Consider the following 12,752-nt stretch of genomic DNA (forward strand, 5'->3'; position numbering starts at 1 on the left):
TGTTCTTAAGAGCCTTACGAATTTGTTCCCCAGAATTCCTGGAAAAAGAATTTGAACTAATTCGCAAGCAACTTTCGTCTTTAAAGTATCCTGACCATATAATTGAGAAAGCAATTCACAAAGCAAACGTACTTTTCTACCGACCCCCTAAAGACAAGACCAGAGATACACCCAACAATAAAATAAAAATTCCCCACCTGGACACGATTAAGAGAGTAACCCACCCCCTCAGAAAATCTAACCCTTTTATATTTACTTACCCAAACACCTTAGCCAAATCCCTGATTAATGTCCAACAAAAGACATCTCCCAATGACTCTGGGCTATACGAAATCCCATGCCAGGACTGTGACCAATCTTACATCGGAATTACAGGTAAATCACTTCCCCAGAGATTAATACGACACAAACGGTCAGTTAGGTATGGACAACAGAACTAGGCTATTTTCAACCATATAAATGAACAAAACCATAGAATAAACTGGAATTTGTCACGTGTAATTTATAGCAGCAACTGCTGGTACAAGAGTCAAATGATGGAATCTGCCTTAATGAAAGAGGGGCAGGTAATGAATATCTCAAAAGGAGCATGGATTTCAGATACGATCGACAAAGTTTTCATTCAACCAACACTTAAGAATATTAAAGAGACTGCTGTCTCCCTCTTCAGATAGATGAATGAGAAAAGTTTACAGAAAAGGTGGTATTTATACCAAGAGGTCCATCCACAGGCAAGCCAATTTAGGTCACCCCCGATGATAATCTTCCTTTAAAATATAGTACTTTTTTCTCTATATTTTGGTGTTTTTATGGGCTCCTTTTATTATATATATATATATATATATATATATATATATATATATATATATATATATATATATATATATATATATATATATATATATATATATATATATATATATATATATATATATATATATATATATATATATATATATATATATATATATATATATATATATATATATATATATATATATATATATATATATATATATATATATATATATATATATATATATATATATATATATATATATATATATATATATATATATATATATATATATATATATATATATATATATATATATATATAATATATATATATATATATATATATATATATATATATATATATATATATATATATATATATATATATATATATACTATTTATAATGTCTGTATATATATAGATGTGTGTGTAAATATATTCAGTTGTATTCTGCTCAGTCACGAAGATGAAATGTTTCGATGTGCCCCGAAATGAAAATGAAGGAGGAATAACAGAGGGAGAAAGGAAATACCGTTCTTGGTTTTCGCCAACAGTTTCACCCTCCCTCAGGCCTCTTCAGGGCCACTTTATGGACTAGTCTTTTTTTAAGGAAAATATATACCTGACATATGTTTTTCATGTGAGTAGAAGAGTCAGAGCATGTTTTATCCTACTGAACAGTCTCACTCAAAATTTTATAAAGGAAGTAAATTCCTTTAAAGACTGAGAGACACTATTCAGTATAGTGAGAAAAATAACTTACTCTTTCTCATGCAATATAAATCAATACAAATTACTTAATATACTGACTTAATTATTCACACAATCTCCTGTTTAGCTTTATAAGACTGTTAACCATTTTTGTTGGATTGACTTTTTAGTACTAAACTTTTATATTTTATGTTATCTTGTAATAGGTGTAAACACCATATATCATATTTACTTGTTTTTGTTTTATGTAGATCTTTTAGGCAAATGAAAATGCGTGTCTGCATATTTTCCCTAACTGATATTATATCAATCAAGTTCCCCCGAAGAAGCTCATTTGACAGTAAAAGTGTTGAGACTAATTAACATCTGTATGTCACTTTTTCTGTGGTTTCCCTTCCCTTTCCACCTTAGAGTATAACGATCCAGACACACACACATGTATATGAGCGGGTACAGGAAAACCAGCCGATTCCATGAACACTATTTTAATCCAACGTTTTATGAACCTATGTCACATCATCAGGGACGTCTATAAATGAAATGATCAAACATTACAGTGCTTCCAAAACATTAAGCGAATACATGAAAATATATGCCCGAAATTACAGTTAAGAATTATGAATAAAAAACATGGAATTAAAAATGTACAAAAATGAATTAGTCACTAAGTTTAAAATCACGCACACACTAACACTTACACACTAAGTTTACACACAAAGAACACATACGTGAAGCGAATTTAAGATTGCACAATGAAATAAGGGAACAACAAAACCAATAAGTAAAATTGTTGAGCCTCTTCTAGGACAAACACCAAAGAGTAAAAAACACTAAAATTCATATAAGCCTACAAACCAGAAAACCGAAAATATAAACAACCAAACTAGGCAATAAACAATGGAACAGCTGTAGTTTTGGGATTAAAGGAAGAGACTTTCAATTTGATATTGACCACCTTATGGTAGGGATGTAAGAATACTACCACCTTAGGTCCTGCGTGTCGTAAAAGGCGACTAATAGGACAACTGCTGCCTTGCAGTCGTATTTTTCTGTAAAAGGCTAGGAGCCCCCACCGCCTATAACTGTGAAACTGCTGCCTGCAGTCTTATTTTTTAATAAAAGGCTAGGCCCACTGCCAATAACTGGAAACTGCTGCCTTGCAGGTGGACTTTTTAGTCAAAGGTCAGGCCCACTGCCAATAACTGTGGTTGATGACAGCAAGGCATGCTGTCGTAAAAACCCCTTTGCCAGTCAATAAACCATGTTTGATGTTTTAAGGAAGACACATGAGGCCCCTTCAAGTAGGGATACCAGTGGGAAAGAAGAAGAAGAAGACTTTCAATTTGATACTGAGACTCGGAAGTATAAGGAATTCTGATGTTTTTTTTGGGTGTTCTGCAATTTGGAAATAATCATACTTAGTAGTTGTTTTACAGTTGTAAGCATGGTTTCTAATGTTAGACAATTCCGGGCTGGACAGTGCAGCCAGTACGGTGAATTATTCTAGGGACTGAGCCGATCTTTCACAGAAAACAATGAGCCAAAAGTTCTATGATATTTTGGAATAAGTTTCAGGTTCAGGGCTCCACTGTGTCTGTGGATCATCTTGATAACTTGGTTCTGAAAATTGTTGTTGTTTGGTAAATATGGAAAGCAGGCAAACATAAGAAGTTTCGGAACATTGTAAGTAGGAATAGGATGGGAAAAATTCTTGTCTGTAAGTAGGAATAGGATGGGAAAAATTCATGTCAAGGACCTGGTGGATGATTTTGTAAATCAGTTTGGTTGGAAAACAGTTATTGTTAAACCAATCTAATGTATGACTTAGTTTTATTTCAACCAAATGTAAGTGGAAGCCTCAATAGCTGTTTGAGTTTCTGAAGCCTTAATGTAAAGACACTATTTGGCATTTAACTGAGAGAGAGAGAGAGAGAGAGAGAGAGAGAGAGAGAGAGAGAGAGAGAGAGAGAGAGAGAAGGGGCGGGAGTTGGAGTGAGAATTTAAATAACTTTTCTTGAAGTCCAAATTTACCATTAATTCTGCTTCACTATCAGAATCATTTATTACAGATCTCTCTCTCTCTCTCTCTCTCTCTCTCTCTCTCTCTCTCTATCTCTCTCTCAGTTAAATGCCAAATAATGTCTTTACATGAAGGCTTCAGGGACTCAACAACTATTGAGGCTTACACTGACATTTAATTTAAACAAAACTTAGTCATAAATGAAATTATTAGGTCTCTACAACAGAGCATTTTACAATTTCCACTCTTGTTATGTAGATGCATTATTTTGCATATGAGTAGTTTCTGTAAAAAATAAAAAAAAAGTGAACATTCTAAGCTTTATATACCCCCTTGAATTTGTTTAAGGGAAAACTAGAGTTTGCATTCTTAGTTCCAATTAAATCATTTGTAGTGATTTATTCCACAATCATAAATACAGTACCTTCATCTTTTAAACAAGTTCACAGCAGATAAACAGCAACATCTCAGTATCTGAAAATTTGTTTTCCCCTCAGAAGTTCAAGTGTTCAAGACTTCATTTTTTATTAGTGAAGCCTTCCATGATATCTCATGATGCCAGTGATTTGTCACTATCATTATCATTCAGATGACTAAACTATGCCATGCATACTTCGATAACCTTACCATAATCTCTGCATCGAAGACCAATGTCAAGAAATCTGAACACGATAAAGGGCATCATAAGCCGGAAACAGGTTACATTTGATCCTTCTTTTAAGGTATCAGCAAATTGGAGATGTTAAAAGTTTTGGGTTCCAAGGGGATATATTTGTGTGTGTGTGTAAGTATGTTCTCTTTGATCAACTATGAATCTTCTTATACGCTCAAGAACCAAAGCTACTTTCAATGCAGAAAGAAAGATTTGTGCGTACATCTGTATAAAACCGAAAACATAATAACGCAGCAATTAAACAATGCTCACTAAAAGAGACGAAAGCTTTTCTAAAAAAAACCGTTAACCGTTGCTCAGACACTGTGGCGGGAACCCTTCAACACAACACAGGAGAAACATTACCGGCGACTGTGAGTGACTCGGGAGACACGGCACCGAGGCATCAGCAGCAGACGGTCTGAACAGCAGTCGGCGAGTGTCCTCCACAGGCTGCACGTAGCCTGGGACATCGCTCCGGCTATTCAGGACGGGACTGAGTCACAGAGAAGATAATTATGCTCTCAAAATCATTAGTGATAATTGAAATGCAAAGTCTAAGGTATGTAGGAAGAGGATTTGCATCAAATGGCCATTCGCTCCGGCTATTCAGGATGAGACTAGGTCACAGAGAGGATAAGTATTTTCAAAATCATTAATGGTAATTGAAATGCAAAGCATAAGATATGTAGAAAGAGGGTTTACATCTAATGCATATAAATTTCAACATGTGTAGGCTGATTGCCAAGTCGCTGAAATTTGGGAACGAATCAATATTGAAAACTGCCAGTAGCATTTCCCTTTAAACTAATGAGTTAAAACCTTCTAGTAACTGATTGAGTGTCACCTTTTCCCGGAATCTCAGCAGACATGTTGATCACCGATAGACAAGAAAATCAAACAAGATCTGGTTATTAAAAAAACTCTAAAAGTAGCAAAGGACCACTAAAAGAATTCACACTTTAAATACTGGTTAGTCTCGTTAGGTTTTAATCGTATTTTAATTCTGATGGAAAGTAATAGTATTAGTAGCGTGTGTTTGAGTAGTATATCCATGGTAGCCTAACGGTTCTCGTTTTTTTTTTTCTCTAACCTTTAAATTTATTGCGTGTGTGTATATATGTTTAAATAGATATACGTGTATATATATCTATTATATATAAGAATACACAAATATATATATATATATAATATATATATATATATATATATATATATATACACACATATCCACAGGTGAAAAATAATACAGAGGGTGTAGGTCCTGACCGGTTTCGGCTTCATTTTCAAGCCATTGACAAAGGACTTTGTCAATGGCTTGAAAATAAAGCCGAAACCGGTCAGGACCTTCACCCTGTCTATTATTTTTCACCTGCGGATATGTGTGATAAACGAATCACGTGCTAAAGTGATTATAATCATATATATATATATATATATATATATATAAATATACATACACATATATATATATATATATCACATATATATATATATAATAATATATATTACATATATATATAATAATAAGTATATTATATATTACATATGTATATATATATATAGAGTCATGATTCAATTACATTACCGTGATTCATATACATACATCGAGCTACAAATGGCCTTTAATATCCAATTCGCTCTACCTCGGAATTCATATATTTTCATATATGTTAACCGAAGGCGAATTTTTTAGTCGGTAAGAAAATTCCCCTTCAGTTAACATATATGAAAATATATTAATTCCGAGGTAGAGTGAATAAGATATTAAGAACATTTGTAGGTCAATGTATGTATATAATATATATATTATATATATAAATATATATATATATATATATATACATATATATATATATATATTCTAATGTATATATATAATAGATAAAAAATATATATATAGATATATATAATTATATATATATAGATATTAATTGATAGATATAATATATATATATATATTATATATATATATATATCATGATATATATATATTATATCTAGTATATTATATATAATATATATATATATATATATATAATAAGCTATATATATATATAATATATATATATATATATAAGAAATATAATAGATATATATATATTATTATATATATAAGATATTATTATATATATATATATAATATAATAGATATATCTAGATATAGATATTATATATATATATTATATATATATAGATATACTTTATAGATATATATATATATATATATATATATATATATATATATTATATTTTTATAAATATATATATCTATATATAATATATATAATATAATATATATATATCTATAAATACTATATATATATCTATATATATATATATATATATCATAGATATATAATAGATATAATATTATATATATATATACTAGCTATCTATCTAGATCTATATCATATATATATATATATCTATATGATATATATAGAGATATATATATATATATATATATATATATATATATATCTAGATATATATATCTATATATATCTATATATCTAGTGAAATCACATATCGTGTATTGCTTGGAGACAGGCTGTAAGGGCAGCTTACTTGAGTAAAGGAATTTGAGTACGTAAGCGTTTAACCGAGAGATCGCTTGTCTTGTAGTCAAGCATGTACATTCGTTTGTACGGATGTTACAGGTCTAATAGTCCAATGCACTTTCGAAAGTCACATTCCTTTCGGTGAGCACAAAGAGGTCAGGTGGTAAACTCCAAGTGTCGGGAGAGAAAGCCCCCATCGTAAAGATGGGTCCTATTGCATGGCTAATTTAGAGACGGGATTCTCTAACCTGACTAATATAATGAACTTATTGACATTTTGGGTCTGGGAGTGAATTCTTAGTCAGAAGGGTAGAATGTTAACTTACTAGTTTCTTTATGGGCAAATTTGGGTTTTCTGTCATTATGACTTGTTAACCATTTTGTTCTATTTTATATTCAACTGATTTGGGTAATAAATATTATATTTTTATACTTACGAGATCTTAATAGCCTAACGACGTGGTCGCAGCAGAGGGCACCATTGACAACAGGTAAGGGTTTCTAATTTGTGTAGTTTAATAAAAAAGGGGGGGGAAGATATATATTATATATATATATATATATAGTATATCTATATATATATATGAATAACTTGATCATGAAGTATATAAAACGTGATGCTATGTATAAATAAAGGTTTTTGCCACGAAGGAAAAAAATGAAAAGAGAGATAGCCAAGCATTTTTGTAAATTTCATGATAATAAGTTGTATATGCCTCCTTTTTATTCAAAATGTATTGTTTTCTGGATGAATAATCTATTAACCGCGTGTTTATCCTCCAAGGTGTGTCTGCCCTCAGTCGTTTCCTCATTTCTGTAGAGTGAAATCGACCTTATTGCTAATCTTGTAGTGTCAGTTTGGATATTAAGCCCTCTTTGACTATGTTTTTCCTCTGTAAGATCAGTTGTGCTTGAGTATAGGTTCGAACTAGACCGAAAGTGCTTGGCTATCTCGCTTTTCATTTTTTTCCTTCGTGCAAAAACTTTTATTTATATCTATCTAACTATATATATATATATAATATATATATATATATATATATATATATATATATGTCCATATATATATTGTATATATAGATAAATATAATTTATACTGTATTGCATACGTGTATATATGTAACATATGTATATATTCATATATAGGTATATATATATATATAATATATATACATATATATATATATATATATAAATATATATACTATATATATATATGTACATATGATATTGAAAATGAGGCACAAAATCATGGAGACAGAGTCCATGTCATAACTACTAACCAGTAACAGAAGCTTTTTCTTCATTTTTCTCGTTTTACCGAAGAAAACCTCATTTGTCTCTCTAGTCTAAAAGCGCCAGTGTTTGAACCACCATTGTTAAATAGGTTATGAAACCAGAACTTTATCAGTATCCTAAATATTCCAAAGGGATCCATTCAGTCTTGAGAGTTGTTAATTATTAATATAAATTTTTCGTAAACCAAATTGCGAATCAAGCGCTTGTCACTTCACAAAAATTATTTTGTTCGCTGACCTCATGTCCTCTGCCCTCACAATTTATAATATATATATATATATATATATATATATATATATATATATATATATATATATTATATATATATATATATATATATATATATATGTAGTATATATATTTTGTATATATATATATATATATATATATATATATATATAATATATATATATATGTGTGTGTGTGTGTGTGTGTGTGTGTGTGATATGTACACACGTATTTCTGCAATGTCTGTCACCTTTAATAGGGTATTACTGTGGTAACTGTCCCTTTTATCCAGTTATTACTATGCTGTCTCCCTCTTTAACCAGTTATTACTGTGATTATTGTACCTCTACTCCGGCTATTACTGTATTTATCGTAATTAATGTGGTAACTGTCCTTTTTATCTGGGTATTACTGGGGTGACTCAAAAGCGTTTTCAATCACGTATATCTATGGTCTCGAGTACATGAAATATGGGTATGACAAACCTGTCGAGTTTGATACCTACTTTTTATTTAAGTTGGGTCAAATGCTGGCCACGTGCCACATTTCGTCTAGATTGGTCAAGCGGTTCGCATTTGTATAGTTCACAAACATACAAACAAATATCGTTTGTGTGAGTTGTAACTGAGGTGGACTTTGTAAGTCTCAGCAGACTGGTGAATTTCAGGACGAGGAATAGCCAAATTCTCTGTAGGCGGGTAGAGCTGTCAGTGCGCCCTCATGTGGTACACTGTAGGCATTACTTAAGGTTCTTTGCAGCGTGCCTTCGGCCCCCAGCTGCCACCCCTTTCATTACTTTTAATGTACCTTCTTTCATATTCTCTCTTCCATCTACTTCCCACCCGCTCATGACAATTTATTTATAGTGCACTGCGAGGTTTTCCTCCTGTTACCCCCTTCAAACTTTTTATTCTCATTTTCCGTTTCAGTGCGGAATGACCTCATAGGTCCCAGTGCTCGGCCTTTTCCCTAAATACTATATTCAACAGCCAAAGCATATTTTCAAATTTTATTTTTTTACGTTTTTCGACACTACTCTGGTGCCATTTTCAATATTACCAGGAATGTGTAAAAGACATCTTATGATAAAAGTACGTACAATATTAAAATCACAAGCATACAAAATTCAAAGAAATAAAAAGTCTGAAGCGTAAAAGGTTAATACATGATGAGATAAACAATACTTACATTTCGTACAAAGGAAATAAACTCCCGTCCAAGTTGGCGGCTGGTTTATGTAATCTAATCAATATAGATTCTAGAATCCTGAGCTCTGGAGTTCATTCCTGGATTTCGTCATTATTTAAAAATCTGATTACGGTCACGCTACATATATTTTCACAGTGGTGTCTTGTTGCTGACTACTTGGGCCATACCAGTTGTATAATTGACTGACTGATTGATAGAATTTAGGCACACATGCCCAGCACTGGGACCACTAAGTTCATTCAGCACTGAAACGGAAATTGACCGTGAAAAGATGTAACAGGAGGAAAACTTCAAAGCAGTTGCACTACGAATCTTAGGAGAGGGTGGACAGCAAGATGGAAGAAAGAGAATATGAACGGATTTCAGTGAAAAGAATGCAAGGGGTTGCAGCTAGGGGTCGAAGGGACGCTGCAAAGAACCTTAAGTAATGCCTACATTGAACCGCACGAGGTGCACTGGTGGCACTACCCTCCCAGTGGTACGGGTGTCCGTGAACTGGCAGTGACAGCTCTTTGTTGGTGGAATCCAAAAGAAAGATTCAAAATACTAGAACCCATAATTACATTCCAAACTGCGTTTGGAACAACTAAGTTTGTAAACAATGGACGGACACAGACATCTCGGCCTTCTCTCATTACAGCTGAAGATTTTTTTTTTCTTTTTTTCAAGTTGTATAATATCAGTGTTAAATCAATTTAAGGTAAGTATAACTTATTAAATCAGTTTATGTAAAGAATAACTTATTAAACAAGTTTATGGCAGGTATAACTTATTAAATCAGTTTATGGCAAGAATAACTTATTAAATCAGTTTTAATGTTTAAAGAATAACTTTATGGTTAAACAAGTTTATGGCGGTAGGTTAACTTAGTTAAAATCAGTTTTTATGGCAAGAATAACTTATTAAATCAGTTTATGGCAAGAATAACTTATTAAATCAGTTTATGGCAAGAATAACTTATTAAATCAGTTTATGGCAAGAATAACTTATTAAATCAGTTTATGGCAAGAATAACATATCAGTTTATGGCAAGAATAACTTACTAAATCAGTTTATGGCAAGAGTAACTGGAATAGTTCTCGTACATTTTTATTTCAAAATGCTCAGTTGACGTTAGTAAATACGTATATAAAATAACCTAAAACGTAATAAATATCTCTCAGGGCCACTCTTTTGCTTAGTAGGTTTATCATTGAAGAATCTATAATGGATAGTTGGAGGACAAGTTGACAATTCGATGGACATCATGGGCCAATGGCATTTGTTTTTATCAAGAGAAATACACAACAAACAACATTACCACGCATGAACAGCCAGCTTCCAACGTCTCCTCCAGCCATTTGCTATTTCATAAAGTAGAATTTTTCCATTCATTTTTTAAATCAATGCTTTTTATGATTACGAGCATATATTTTTTCTTATTAGTAAACTTGAACCAACTAAACATAAGAATGAGTCAGTCACGTTCAAGAGCAACTTTCTCCAAGGCTATGTTCAGGTAGCATTCACTCGAGAGAATTATTGACATCTAAGGTAATACATCATAGTCAATTACCATTCGGTGGTGAAAACATTCCTTGCAGTTAAGTCCCATCATGCCAGTAAATTGGAACACTTGAAAAGGGAGTCATTTAGTCGCAGCTGCGAGAAAATATCAACGCATTCATTTTTCTTGCTCATGACTTGGCCAAGGAATGAAGCCATTTAAAAATACGAAATGCAGGCAGTGACAAACTAAGGAACGCAGGCATTCTTTAACTAAGAAATGCAGGCAGTGACAAACTAAGGAACGCAGGCATTCTTTAACTAAGAAATGCAGGCAGTGACAAACTAAGGAACGCAGGCATTTATAAGCCGTCGTTGGACCTGTCGAGTTCTGTGTCATGAGGTTATAAAGAAATAAAGAGCGTCTGAATATATATATATATATATATATATATATATATATATATATATATATATATATATATATATATATATATATATATATATATATATATATATATATATATATATATATATATATATATATATATGTATATGTATAGTATATATATATATATATATATATATATATGATATATATATATATATATATATATATATATATCTATATATATATATATATATATATATATACAATATATATATATATATATATATATACATATGTATATATATATATATATATATATATATATATATATATATATTTATTTATATATATACGCCATGTGGTGCTCGAGGCTACGATGATGATACCTTCATACAAGCGTCAAGATCCTTTTGCCAAAACATGGTCTGTTTAAGTTTTGAGAACGTCTTGCTGATTTAGGTTTATTTATAGAGATATAAATGCTATGCTTAGTTTCTTGTGAATCTTTATCCTTCGTGAAACAAAGAGGCTTCGTCTCACTCACTTGCTTCCTCAGTTATTGTAGTAGAGGTCTCCATTGCGACTTCTTTCTTTCAGTCCAACAGCGTCTAACATTCGTTGGTGGTCATCGCCCAAATATCGACATAGGCAACCTCCAGTAAATCAGTATTGATACTTTTGATAGATGTGTATAAGACCCAGTTCACATGATGGCCATCTTTATACTATGAAACATGACTCTCCGAATTCCCAACAATATCGAATTCCCTTTGCCTTGGCAATAACTTACATCCAAAGAGCATCACTTATGTTAAGTGCATCTGCCCTCACTAAGATTCAGTCCTAAGCCTCAAAGGTTTAATACAGAGATGACTGTGACTTATCTATTGAGCTATGATGGCACATGCAATTATCATATATTTTTCCCTTTAGGTGTAAAGTAAAGTAAATTAGGAATTAAGGTGTAATTTTGTCTTATTATTTGTTGTTATAAAAATGAGTCTTGAAAATGTAGGTACCGAATCCATAGGATATCATTCTGAACAAAAATGAGCAGCTGAGGTAATAATTTTGTTGTGTATTTTATTAACGAAAATGTGACCTATTCTGTCAAAATGAGCTAGTGTATTATACGCATTCCACATAAGCTTATTTAATCTTGACCCTTTTACTAACATTTTCTTATTATTCTCTTTCCTTGCTTCATTCCTATCATACTTACTTTTCTTAAACCTCTTCTGCTCAGACTGGAACTTTTATCTATGTAAACTTTAGCTTCAGCCAAGTTATATTTACATAAAACTTCAACGATTATTTGTCGTGTGTGTGTGTGTTGCAGTCGTGTTGGAATACTCTAACGCATTTTTTTTTCGAAAAAAGAAGGGTTTTTTTCC

At 31.6% G+C, this 12,752-nt stretch overlaps 1 protein-coding gene across 2 annotated transcripts in view; it reads right to left on the reverse strand.

Annotated features, from left to right (window-relative positions):
* LOC135199511 (solute carrier family 22 member 20-like) overlaps positions 1-4,670 on the reverse strand; it is a 58,761-nt gene extending 54,091 nt beyond the window's left edge. Inside the window, exon 1 of one of the 2 annotated variants that reach the window (XM_064227622.1) lies at positions 4,549-4,670. The gene's annotated coding sequence lies outside the window, so the exon portion shown is untranslated. The other variant, XM_064227623.1, reaches the window with a different exon arrangement.
* Between the last annotated feature and the right edge of the window lie 8,082 nt (positions 4,671-12,752).

Source organism: Macrobrachium nipponense, chromosome 25, assembly GCF_015104395.2.
Source record: "Macrobrachium nipponense isolate FS-2020 chromosome 25, ASM1510439v2, whole genome shotgun sequence".
Taxonomy (NCBI): Eukaryota; Metazoa; Arthropoda; class Malacostraca; order Decapoda; family Palaemonidae; genus Macrobrachium; species Macrobrachium nipponense.